The following is a 14,105-nucleotide window of genomic DNA, read 5'->3' as shown; positions in this document are numbered from 1 at the left end:
TTAGAACAAAGGGGCCAACAACAACCAGCAGCTCCAAGGTCTTAGCCCTACACTCCCCTAACTCTATTACAGAGAGTAACTTGCAGGGAGTCCAGAGGAATTGGTGTGTGGTATGGAAGCCCAGAGGTCTAAGGTGTGAGAGTCTGAGATCCAGAGAAGGCACTGTTGATGCACAAGTCACAATTGAGAGGAGAAGGAGGATGGGGCTGAGAGGAAGCCAGACTCCTTTCCATAGAGAACCTACTCCTGCAGTAATGCCCTTTATCTATTCATGAGGACAGCAAACCCAAGAACCAAGCATTAGGATCCACTTCCCAACACTGGCACCATAGAGATAAAGGTTCCAATATGAACTCTGGGAAAACATTCCCACCACGTGAAACTGCAGCTGCAAATGCTTAGGAATTAATATCAACTATTATATAAAAATCTGTCCGAGCCATATTCACAACTCAGGATTGCCATTACAGTGAGACATGCTTTCCTTTCATTTTGTTGATTGATGTTTTTGTTTTTGATTAGTTTTTCAAATTAGTATACAAACAATGGATTTCACTATGACATTTTCATGCATGCCTTTTTGCTATTGTCCCTCTCCTCCAGCCACCTCCCCAGTGTTGCCTGCTGGCCCCCTCTTACCCCCGATCCTAGCCTACCCTCTCACCTCCCATTCTGGCCTCCCTTCTGCTTTCTAGTCATATCACTCTGCTTTGTTTATTTTCCACATCCACTCTCTTACCTTTTCCCTCATTTTGTGCTCTCCTTTCTAATGCCCTAACCTATGACTAAATGTACACATATACTCATATATAAAACTTAAAGTCTAAGATGCATGTTTAGATAAAACATAGTATTTGTTTTCCTGTGTTGGCATTACTACTGTTGACATAGTAATTTCCATACATTTGCCTACAAATGTCATTTTTAAATTCTGTAGTTTAATAAATCACAGAAGACAATTTAGGAGAAATGGAAGGTAAAGTGAGAGCGTTTACAAATATTGAAAGCACATGTTACACACATGCAAGCATATGGATCTTTGTAAATTTGATATTTTAAAAGACTCCTCTAATTTTCATGATACAAGACCTCCTTTCTCAACTACACTGCCTAACTTTGAGGTACAAGGATAGGATTTTTTAGGTATCCGAAAATAATTCAAGGGATCATATTATTTTCATGCAGCTTTTGATCTGAAAATTGAATGATGGAAATTTCTGTTAAATTCAGTTCTTCTGAAGGCTGGGAATATAGTTTAATAGAGAGCACTTGCCTAGGATGTACAAGGCAATGAACTGACCCTCCTGCTGCACAATAACAATAACAGAGGAGTCACCGTTTGAAATAGCATCTTTCCCCAGGACCAAGTAAACGACAACAGAGAGCATCATGATTTAGATTCACAAGCTGTTTCTTTTGAAGTCAATAGGTTGGTTAATTCTGTGCTTGTGTGCACCGTAGTTGTTAGTTAGGCTACGAGTTTGCAAGATGCGGTGGGATTCACTAGGGGTAGCACAGGAAATTAACCTTATTTTATAATTTCAAGATACTACTTACAACTTTCTTTCTTCCTTTCTTAAAACACATCGAGAAGTGTTCCAGACATGTATTGATGTAATGGACTGAGATAAAACCAAGGTGATAACAGAGCTACCTTCCCCTGAGCCAGACTTCAAGGAAATTTTGCAACATTTTCAAACATTGTCACTTCTTTCCTGATTCTTTTGTCTTATAAAATACAATTTTAAGTAAAATAATAAAATAACTTTATGTCAATAGGTCTTGGTCCATTGTTTTTATGTTTAAGTTTGTTCATGAGTAAATTTGAATTTCTTGGTTATAATTTCCAGTGTAGTAAATTTTATTATAGGCACAGCCCTTATCAATAAAAGCTCTATAGTGCCTCAAAACTCAAAAGACCTGAACATAAAATGTGTTAGAGTCATTGAATTGTCTTAATGGCTTCTAGTTCATTAGGAGGCTTTAGTTCCAAGAAACCATTTAAGACTATCTTATAGGTTGCCAGGAAGGGAGGAGAGTTGGAAGGGATCAATAGATTTCAACCTTGGCTACACATTGGCCTCATTTGGAGACCCTGAACTTCATTAATGCCGGAATGCTTTGGGATTTTTCTGTCTGTGTCTCTTTCTTTCCTCTTTCCTTCTCCCTCCCTCTTCCCCACTCTTTCATGTCTTTTCTTTCTTCTTCCTTCTCCCCTTCTTCCTTCCTCCTTTCCCATCCCGCCTCCTTTCTCTTTTTCTCTTTCACTCTCTCTGTCTCTCCTACATCACAGATTTCTGTTTAGTCATTTGGATTTTTATAAACATTCTTGCCTGACTAGATTTGTCACAAATGTGTGAATACCCAAGTGTTCTACCATATTTTTCTATTTGGAGGGCACTTTTGGATTCTGCCTCGCCCTATGATAATTTCACCCCAACTATAACCTCCTTCAGATAAAACAAACTTTTATCCATAATCTAAGCTGTCACCCTGATGTAATGCTTATAATGGTCTAAGATAATATATACTTTAATTTGTTTTTAAATGTTGTTCATGAGTTTCAAGGTTTTGATTGATCATTTTCTATTTTACTCATGGATTATCTTTAATCTAAAATGCACATAATGCTGATTTAGTGACTAAATCATATTGTTATATATTTAGTTCCCATCTTTCGACAAAAAACACTCTTTATGGTCTTATATATCTTGCAAAATATGTAAAATGTTTATAATTTTCATTATTATTTCAAGTCTGAGAAGTCAATCTAAAAGTAAGTTTCTGAAAACCATGCTAAGTATCAACTAAATAACTGGTCGGTGTCATTTCCCACTTAATACTTGATCATTAAGGACTCCAGATACACTTTATCACGCAGTGACCAAATCCCTAAAATCTTGAGTGACAACGTCAGATTTTATGCTACAATCATGGTAGTTATCCTTAGCTTTTATGTGTTCCTTTCTCTAGCCATTTTGTGCTATTTGCCTTTTTAAACATAAACCCCTCACTTTGAAGCTAGACACTAGGTTGTTGTTGGACGTCAACAACCCTGTTGGGGAGCAGAGTAGTTGTGGAGTATTCTGCAGCAGGGTCACCCTGAGGAATGGCATTGATAGTCGCTTGTATGTCCTTAATCCTCAATTTGCATTGGCTAGATGGTAGCTAGCTTTAATTTCCACTCATTACATAACAATCAATATATAATAAAATAATAAAAAATAATATATTAATAATACATAAAAAATTCTATTTCCAAAATTAGATGTTAAAAATGATTATGTATCTTTACTGAGAAGATAGTTGGTTCTTTAAAATACTTACTAAATCACTTTAAAAATAATCTCATTGTTTTGAAGTTTAGTACACGAACCAGGCATACACATCTGTGTAGGTGCACATGATAGGGGAGCTTTCTGCACAGGTGAGGGTTGACATGTGCTGTTCAAGCTGCTTCCCACCTGCAATTAGAAAGAAAATTGTGTTAAATTCATCTTTGGCTCTCGAAGTTTTACTTTTGGTATTAGAGACTGAATCTCAACAACTTCTTACCATATTTCCAGTACCAACTCACTACAGAAAGACATCCTTTTACTTGAAGATTAGCAATAAAATGTGAAATTGCCTACTAAGAAACTCGAAAATTTTTTTTATAGAATTAAGTTTGTAATGGAAATAAAGGAAAATTTCCTGAATTTGATGCCAGTTAACTCATTTAAAGTATTACTGCATAATAGACTGAAGACTGATATGCTCCTGGTATACATCTATTTATAAGTACATTGATATTACATATAATCTATGCATATCTTACAGATATCAATTTCTAAGCAATTAGTGAGGGAAATAGAGTCTTTTTTTATTAAAGCATATATCGTGAGTCTAGTACACTGTTTTTTTCACTCATTTCTTCTTGGTTACTGTTTTATTTTTTATTATAAAATCTTTTATCTTTCATAAAACAAAATAAACTCCCTCATTGTTATTTTGCTAATTTAACTTACTTATTGTAAAACAAAAAGCTATTTTTTATTTAGTAAATTAGCGTGAAATGATCACTGTTAGCAAATGTAACCTATAAATCCTACTGTGTACAATAATATAAGTTACACAGAAAACTTTTCACAGCTAAGTGTCTTGATATTAATATGAAAGCATTCGTTAACATTCAATTCTCTGACAAGATTATTAAGCATATAGAAATAAGACATACTTGATGCTTTAAGACTTACTATAGAAGTAAAATACATTATTCACTGAAGATTTTATTAATTTTGTGTTATGCTAGATTCCTTTTGTACTATTACATTATTCTTCAGTATTTCCTGTGAGTTTTCCTCATTCCTTTCTGCACCCCATTTTGCACAATGGTTCAAACATTGAAAAACTGCTGCCAAGTTTATTTTACTTTTTAATAGCTTCTACTTACAAATCCACTTTGGGAGTGCCCCCTGATTATATGGTGGCTTATGTTTTGATATCACCAACTGGGTCTCCCCCTTTTTATTTTTTAAGTAAGAAAATAATGTGTTATGTTCCTCGTGGTTGCTTTTCCTTATAGAATTCCCTTGGCTCAGCCCTGACAGATCTTGATATCCAAGAGGGAGTCAGCTCTCAGGATTAAAGGCAAGAACCTCAATTAGACGCTCTCTGATTTCTTCAGATGTTTTTCCTAATCTTTTAATATGAGATTATAGGCAGCTAGAACCTATGCTGCTGTTATAAAAATAGGGAAAATGCTTTGTTCTAAATCATAAGCATGTGGCTGTCTAAAAATGCCTATTTTCCTTCATTTTAATTAATTCTGGTCTAGATGGGGATAATGAAGTTTGGTGAGCTCTTTGCGATTCAGAGTACAAAATAGGCTGATGAGGCCTGGAAAGCACACACTCTCCTCCGTATCGGCTGGAAACTCCCTCAGAGACTGATTAGCCCACGCTTGTCACAAATAGGGGAGATAATTATGGGGCTTAACAGTCTATGTGGTGGATCTTTTGAGAGGCAATGGGTAGATCTAAGACTGTCTTTAGATCAACCCTAATTCTTGTTATTGCACATATCTTGTGAAGGTTTTTTTTTCTTTTGCACATCCCCAGAGACTAAACATTGTCTCTTCCCAGAGGATGGTATCACATTTCTTTTCTAGAAGATAAAATTGTCCAAATGAGATTACCCTTAATCAGTCTAATCCTCCGAGCCATTCCATAAAGGTTATTTTGCCCATGTCAGCACCGTATCACAAGGTTCTGAGTGAACCAGTCTTTTGCCATAGATATGGTGTTTATAAACAATGTGGCTGATTTCTTGCAGTATTACAACGAAGACTTCTTTCTATGAAGCTTCAGATCCCAAAAGCTCTTTTGTGGTCCTTATTAATATCAGATGACTTAACTCCAAATTTCCCTTGTTCCTAAATTACTCTCCTGCAAAGGACCTTCATAGTGACAAAACCACAAAATGTCCCTATTCAAACATAAATAATAATCTCTAAATGAGAATAGTAGATAAGAAGATCCTGATGGCATTTCAAAAATTAAATTTAATTAATTAATTTACTTTTATAAATAATCTTTACATGCATGTGAACATGTGTCTGTCACGACTCTCATGAATAATAAGAGGGTAGCTTGAGCAGGTCTTCCATACTCTTCTTCCACTGGGGATAAAACTCAGGTCATCCGGCAGGGCAGCAGGCATCTTTACCCACGGTACGATCTCACCAGGCCCCTGCTGATATTTTAAATCACATCAAAATTTGCTACGGTTTGACTTTGGTGCTCTTTTAAGCCCTCCGGAAGCTCTTCTTTTCAAGTTCCTTACTCTTGATGTTAAGAATTCAATTGATTTATGACCTTACCAAGTCCCTTAACTTGAGAGGAGGAGTTCTTTTTAATAAAGTTGAATTTCTCTCTATAACACTGATTCTGTCACCTCCAATGCTGGATTTAAAGAACACTTGTTGAAAGTTGACGACGTTCCATTTGCTAAGCGTTGTTGGTGGCTTTGACAGTGTACACTGAGTAACTTCGGATGGGTCTCTTCAACACCAAGTTCAGTTGTGTAGACATGGTTTTGTTGTTGTTTTTGTTATTTGTTTTGTTTTGTTTGTTTTGTTGTTTTTAAGTAATAATGTTCCTTAAAAAAAAAAAAAACCAGTACCTTTAAGTAGAAATAAGTGGTTGTTTCTTTCTTTGTACAAACATGAGGTATTTCTTTTCCCTCACCTTAAAATGTAGAAGAATGGTGATGATTACTGTACTTCACTAAGCTAAAATAGTTTAATTATGATTCTTTCACACTATTTCTAACATAATTTTAAAAAATGAGAAAAGACATATAATTCTTTTTCACTTATGACTTTCCTGGGAGGAATTATCTGTGTATCTACCTACCTACTTGCCTGTCTTTCTGATTGATGGTCTACCTGCCTGTCTATTTATCTGTCTACATCAAATGGAAAGCTTTTTTTGGGTAGATCATATCTTGTAAAAACTAGAAGAATAAAACCCAAAGTGATGTGAATTGGCCATTTCAAGTGAACTCTAAATGTAAGGAAGCCACCTCATCAGAGAACCTGATCACTAAGACCATAGATCACACTAGATCTTTGCACACAGACCTCTCTTCACATTCTCTTTCTTTCAGAGTTGTACTATTGTCCTCATTGCTCCCTAGATATTTGGATTTAGAGGGGGGAAATTAGCTTCTGGTTCCTGCCCACCTTGGTTTGCATATCTGGAGCCAAGCGGCCTTAAGTGTCTTCCAGCAGGCAATGGAAGCACAATTAATCAGACTCAATGAGGCACGGTTCATTGATTTTCGGATCTAAGCTACAATAGTGCTGACACTGTGAGCCACCCTGGTAGAGCAGACCAGGGCCAGTAATCCTCTTAAGCAACAGTCAAGAAGTTGAGATAAAAGCTTGCCAATCCAACTTGTTCAAATAGCAGATTTTACAAATTAGGAGGGTTCAGTCTTATGATGAAAAAAATTCAGCCTTGATGATTATTATGTGCAATGTTACAACATAGACGAGATGGAAATTTGGTAATTACAGATGAAGTGTCGGATATGAGCCAAGTGATTTCCTTTGTTTTATGTTATAAGGAAATGACTGTTTAAATAATAATCAGTTTTAGAAAAGAGAAGTTAGTTATTGGGACCCCAAAAATAAAGAACTGGATATTACAAACAAAATCTCTACAGTGCTTGATATAGAAAAAAAAAATAGCACGAAAGATGAAATCTAAGTTTAAGAAAACACTACCTTTACATGTTGTGTGACTTTAGGTTATAATAGTTAACTTTTGTCCACCAATAAGTGAGTTGTAAGAGCCAAAGCACTGTCAGTGTTCACAGGAGAAATACTTATGCTATGCCAAATAAACAACACATTATTAAAATAAACTAAAGTGTCCAGATCAACATTTTACCAAACAATTTTAATCAGTTTATTGAATTACCTTAATTTCAGTAAAAAAAAAATGAAAATTTCTGTTTCACCAGAAACAGTATCTGATTTACCAGATACAGTATAGCCTTTAAGATGAGTTTTGACATAATTTTACATAAACATAATTTGTTGATTAGTACCTTAAAATATTCCTTCAAATATGTGTGAAGGAAAATCCTCTAGCATTGAATTCTTGCTAACATTTTATTTTCCTATTTATCTTTCAATAAAAAATATGTGTGAAGTATATACATCCATATCAGAAAAGGAAAAAACTATTATTTTTGAGTTTTCTTAGTTATTTGATTGCATGCAGGTTCCCTGCATTTACCAAGCTTATTCGTTGTGAATATCTTTCTTATCTTCTCTTTCATCTTCATTTTCCCTCATTTCTTTTTTATGTGCATAATATTCATAATAACATGTAAATGCATGTTTCTTAATAATTGCTTTTTGCTGAATGAATGGATAGGTACAATTTAGGAAAGAAGGCTATATAGAGAATTATATAGCTCCTATTACACACTCATAATGATAATACTTGGCATAAGTGAGGCTCTATATTCTAAATGTCTATAGATTTAACTAACAAGCTGTCGTCTAAGGGAACTATCTTATCCTATGCTCTTGGTGACCTGAGTCAGTCCATTTTGTTTAAATATTTCTGGTGGCTTATGTATAGTAAGAAGACTGTGGAAACTAAACAAGCAGATGTGTGGTTCAGTACACAGAACTCACTCGGTTTGAACTGTGTCCGTTACACAATTTCACTGAAGGACTGTAGCTAATTGGTCCATGCCTGATGCCTAGAGGGCAAGGGCGGTTTTAGGACAGCCAATGTTTATTCAATTTTATTTCTTTCACATTTATTGAAGAGTGTTCATCTTATACTAAGACAAGTAGATATAAGGAGTTTATGTATAATAAAGATCTAAGTAGATGACAAAAGGATGCTTAATATAGCGAACAAAAATCCTTAAATGAGGCACTAGGAGTATTACAACATGAAAACGAAGTGCGTGTCTGTGTGTGTGTGTGTGTGTGTGTGTGTGTGTGTGTGTGTGTAACTGGACGTTAGTTAGGCACTGGTCTACCTAGAGAACTAAGATATGAGGCTGTCCCATTACATTCTAATTGTATACTGTTGATAATTTGTTACTTTATTTGACTATAAACCTCTCCTGTGTTTTAATTTTTATTTGACCTTTCAGAATTTCAACATATAGAATGCAGTTTGGTCATATTTAATCTCCACCTGCCCCCATTATCTCCCTCTTAACGCCATCTAAGGCTCTTACTCTTCCCTGCACAATACCACCACCTGACCACATACTACTCCATCAGACACACACAAACATATACACACACACACAAACACACACACACACACACATTTTCATGGGACTTCAAAAATAACCCACTGAGTATCATTATGGTGACCCTCACACCCATGGGTGTGGTGCTACTTACTGAACCATAAGCAAGTTATCAGTGGCTACAACCCTGAAGAAAAATGCTCCTCATCAGTCATCGCTTGATGGCAGATCCTTAGCTAGAGGTAGAGTTTCACATGACTCTCCTGCATCCATTGTGAGACACTGATAGACTTCATCTTGTGCAGCAAACCACAGCTTCTGTGAGTTTATGAACAGAATGATCATGTGTTATGTTCCATGTTGACATATTCCTTGAACCTGGGGGAAAGGCGTGGTACAGATATCATATTTAAAGTTGAATTATTATTCACCAGCTCCCAGCACTTCAGCCAGTTATGAGTCTCTGAATCAACTGCTGCTGAACAGACCTATTTGAATAATGAAAATACTTCTAAGGACAGTTAGTTTCTATAATGTACGTGACTCTTCTTTATTAGAATCATTGTCTCAATCACAGAGACTTGAGAAGTTGGAATAAAGAGGGAAATGTGTGCTAATAAAAGAAAAATATATAATATTAATAAAAGAAACAAGGGTGTGACCGCAATAATTCCAGGACAATAGGCCCTTCATGACAGTGTAAGAATTCCCTGGTAAGAGGACAAAGCTTCTCCGTCCAGTTTGTAGCTTTCCCAGAGTTGGAATGACCTTGCTCTGGAGCGCTGAAGTCTGGGAGACATGGAAAGAATGGGAAAAAGGTTGACATATTTTTGGTTCCTATCATTACTTAAGCAACATATGTAGGCATCACATTTGATTCTGTATGAAGAAAAAGGTGACACATTTGTTACTTTTGTTAACCGCAAATGGAGAACAGAATTTGCTGAGTACGGTGCTTTCCCCAACTTTGAAGATAATTTCAAAAAAGAGTAATCAAATAGTCTCAGAGGAGACATTTCAGGCGAAAGCCATCAATATGCTGATCAATTCAATGCTAGTAAGAATAGTACACCTGGTTCTAGCTCTTGGGGAAATATATATTTATGAAATTTATGACAATATCACGATTAGACCCCACCAGAATCCTATCAATGCAACTCATTTTGCGTAACAAACACCCGAGTCAAAGGTTACACTGCCAGAATCATAAAATGACAAGCAAAATGTGCAGTAAACACCAGCTCGAATCTTTTGAAAAGGAAGAAAAAAATTGTTTAAATTCATCAAAGTAATCTTAAATTACTGAAGTAGTAAAGTAGATTCAGAGTGTTACTGTTTGGGAAAACTGCAGAACTGCCCTGTTTCCTTCTGTGGTACTGCCACTCCTAGCCAATCAAGGAAAGTCTCATTGCTCCAGCTGTCAACCTCCTTGTTGTGTCTTGTCTGAATTTATCAATACAATAAGAGGTGAGGGCACTTACTGAACACATAAAACATGTCAGTATTTTACATTGTTATGAGAGCCTTGCAAGAAAGATATGATCATCGATATTTTACAAATTTATAAATATGAGGGCCAAGGTTAAATACAGAGTGTTAGATGCTAAAGCTACACAGGTGTGCTTAATTCCTTAGCATTCTCTTACTTAAAATGAAACTGCCTTACTTTAGATTAAATAGGAATATCGTGCAGTCAGGGTCTAGTACTAACAAGTAGTTTGTCCCTCTTTCAAATCATTTATTTGAAAGCTGGGTGACAGATGGCAACCCATCCAGGCAATACCCACATATCCTGCAAGTTCTTAGTGTCTATTGTGAACCGTTGGCTGTATAAGGCATAAGGAAATAAAGAGACAAAAATTATTGACCTTTATGTAACTGCATTCTAGTGAGAAAGACAGAAAGCTCTCTCTCTCTCTCTCTCTCTCTCTCTCTCTGTGTGTGTGTGTGTGTGTGTGTGTGTGTGTGTGTGTGTGTTCCTGTGTGTTTCAGATGGTGAAATGAAGCAAGTAACAGTTGAAGAGTGGTCAGACCAAGGACAATGACTTTAATATAACAATCTAAACTGAGAGATCTGCTTATGAAGGCAGCTTGCTGAAGACTGTCCTTAAAAGAGAGAAGAAAACAAGACACCAGATTACTGAAGTGAGAATACGCATAATATATTCATGGCCCAGTAGGAAGCTAATGAAAATAAACACATATGTGTAAGAGAGGGAAACAGGAAATTCGCTATGTCACGTGGGGTCTTGTTGGTCACAGAACAGTATTTCTCTTTACTATGACAAAAAGACAAAAATGTCAGAATGTATTGAAGACAGAAGCATCTTGTGAACTCATTTTGACAAGATCTCTATCTGGAAACACTGTGTTGTGAAGGAGAGGAAAGCAAGGAGACCCAGGAGGGCATTGATGCAGTAATCCTGGCACGATATAAAACGAGCTTGAATTGCAGTGGAGGCAGAGAACGTCAAGTGTGGTGTGTGAATTCTGCAAATATGGCCAAGTTAAACTTCACAGACGTAACTGATGGACTGGGTACATTAGTAACAGTAGTTTCAGTCATGGTGGAAGTATAAGATTCAACCTCACTAAGTAGAAAGACTTAATTTTATAATTTTTGGTTGATCTGGTCACAAATACTTGAGGTTTTATTGCAAGGTGCCTATGATCAAATGCTGGACACACAACAGTCAATGATGAATAAGAGGAGAGATATGCTTTGCTTCCAAAAAATATATTTTGTCAATAGCAAAAGAGCCACCATTCATCAGCATGATTTGCTTGCTTGAAGGAGAGTCTATTATTTCTCCCCATTACTTTATTACTGATACCCTGTTAAATTCTCCAAGTAGGTTTAGAGGCTAGATACTCCTATGATTTAAGTTACTTTTAGGGAGTCTGAACTCCCTTTTTTAATCTGTGGGTCACAAGACCATGTAACTAAATGTCGAGATAGTGGAAAATTTGATAGCAGTGAAATCCATGATACTTGCAGTAGAACTTGCCCTCTCTGCATCATGAAACATCACTGCAGACTTGACTCTGAGCGCATGCATGTGGACTCTGCCCTGCTCATAGCCATACCATACAGTGTCACTGAGCACACCAGAGACTCTTCTGGTCAGAGCTGGTGACCGTATGTGATGAACAGCAGGATTTTAGCTGAGGTCCACAGTTGTCTATACTTATAACAGTCTAGTGATATAACTGCAGGAAATAAAACTGCTCATTTGTCTGCCGTCATTCCTCAGCATGATCTAACTATCTAAGTGTCAAGCTAGACTAGCTTTTCATTGGATTGTTTTATAATTTTTCAATATAAAAACCATGCCTCCGTAAAATCATTCAATGAATTTGAGTTTAGTAGAAGGACACAACCTCCAACAATTCTCAAATGGTCCGAAACATATTTCTATCATGTTTTATTATATGCTTATAGGAAGCATCTTTCTCCTCACTGATAAATAAACTAAAAGTATCAATCAATTCTGAAATAAAAAAAAGTTGAAAATGCTGTGTGTCCTGCATTGTCAACTATGAAGAAAACATTTAAATCTTTTTTGTTGTTGTTATTTTTATTTTTGTTTTTCGAGACAAGGTTTCTCTGTAGCTTTTTTAGCCTGTCCTGGAATTAGCTCTTGTAGACCAGGCTGGCCTTGAATTCACAGAGATCTGCCTGCTTTAGCCTTCTGAGTGCTGGGATTAAAGCCATGTGCCACAACAACCTGGTGAGATTTAAATATTTTTTTGTAAATAAATAAATACATCCATCTCATTATTATGAAAATTTGGTTCTAGCTTTAATAAATGGTAAAATGATGTGTGTTGCAGCATTTTAAAATATATTTTTTCATGTTTTCTTATCAATAAATGGGATTAATTTACCTTTTTATTTACCTATTTGATTTATTTACCTATTGTACATGTCTATATTCTCAGCGTCATCTTAAAATTTTCTCCTGAGAAAGATGTCACAAGCAGTAAAAGGTTTAAGGAGCCCTGGTTTGGGGACAGAACAGTTGGAGGACTGAAGACAAACATTTAGATCACGAACATGTATTCACCCACAATCCTTTTATTTAGGCTCATTCAAGTCAATGATTAACAAGCACACAGCAAAGGACCAACCATGTGTTATATGGGACCAGCAGATGAGGTGAATGGGAGACTAGTAACATGGCCGGCCTGAAAGTTTATACTAAGAGTTATCTAATGCGGGGACCAAAAGACACTTGATTAAAGAAACGATTCGAAAAAGGAAAGCATCTTCTCATCTGGAATATCAGAGTTTCAAGAAGGGTGAGGTTTGGTGTTGCCTTCCAAAAATTTCTTAATACTGGCTCCCACCAGCCAGATGTGGTGCCAGACCTTGTGATCCTGGCACTAAGGAGATTGAGGTAGGAGGTACAAAGTTCAAAGCCTGGCTGAGATTTCTAGCAGGTCCTAGTAAAGGCAGGGAAGCTACACCAGCGAAAACTCAGTAATATGTCTGCTTAAGCAAGGTCTGAGCATGCATGACACCAACAGACATGTTAACACGTAAGGAGGAAATCTCATTGTCTAGTTTGGACAGCATACTGTCAGCAGTCGAGGCAAGGGAAGTTGCTTGCCAAATGACTAGCTTTCACCTCAAACAAGGCAAACTCCATGTGGAGGTTCTTCGATGCCCGTCACACTTTTTTGAAGTAGATTGGTGTTGCCAGGAGCAGACGTGTTTCACTGTCATGAAAAGCCTTATGCTATTAAAACATTAAAATGTCATATTCTGTAGGTCTCCAAAGTGTTTGAACACCCTCAATCCATTTAAAATGTGTCTATGATTGACCTTTGACCTTGAAAACATATCTAACGTGACTGGAAGTTGGATTGTTATAGATGACTAACTATTAACCTGTATTTCTTTTTTACTCTAAATAGCTTTCAAGGACTAAAACTTTACATTTTTAAATGAGCTACATAGGTACAGTACTTAAACAGTAAATCAGTGTAACAAAAATAACCTTAAATTAATTTGTATCAATATATAAAAATTCATACCAAGGTAAAATATTTGTGTCTAGTAGTTGCTTTTTTAGCTTGAAATTAAATACAATAATCTACCATTTTATCATATAATTTCTGTATTCCCCTTTTCTTTTAAGAATGAGATCCCTTAATCTAATTTTTTTCTTTGCTTAGTTTTCTCCCTGACCAATAACAACTTGTGACCAACCTCCCTAAATAATGGCAGACATCCATCAAATGACCAAAAAACCACTCATCCTGCATTTTGGGAATGTGGGTGTTGTGTTCTTAAAGTTACTTCCTGTTGTCTGGAGGTGACAGCATCT

The sequence above is a fragment of the Myodes glareolus genome, chromosome 12, assembly GCF_982192425.1.
Source record: "Myodes glareolus chromosome 12, mMyoGla1.1, whole genome shotgun sequence".
NCBI lineage: Eukaryota > Metazoa > Chordata > Mammalia > Rodentia > Cricetidae > Myodes > Myodes glareolus.
This window is presented reverse-complemented; position numbering follows the sequence as displayed.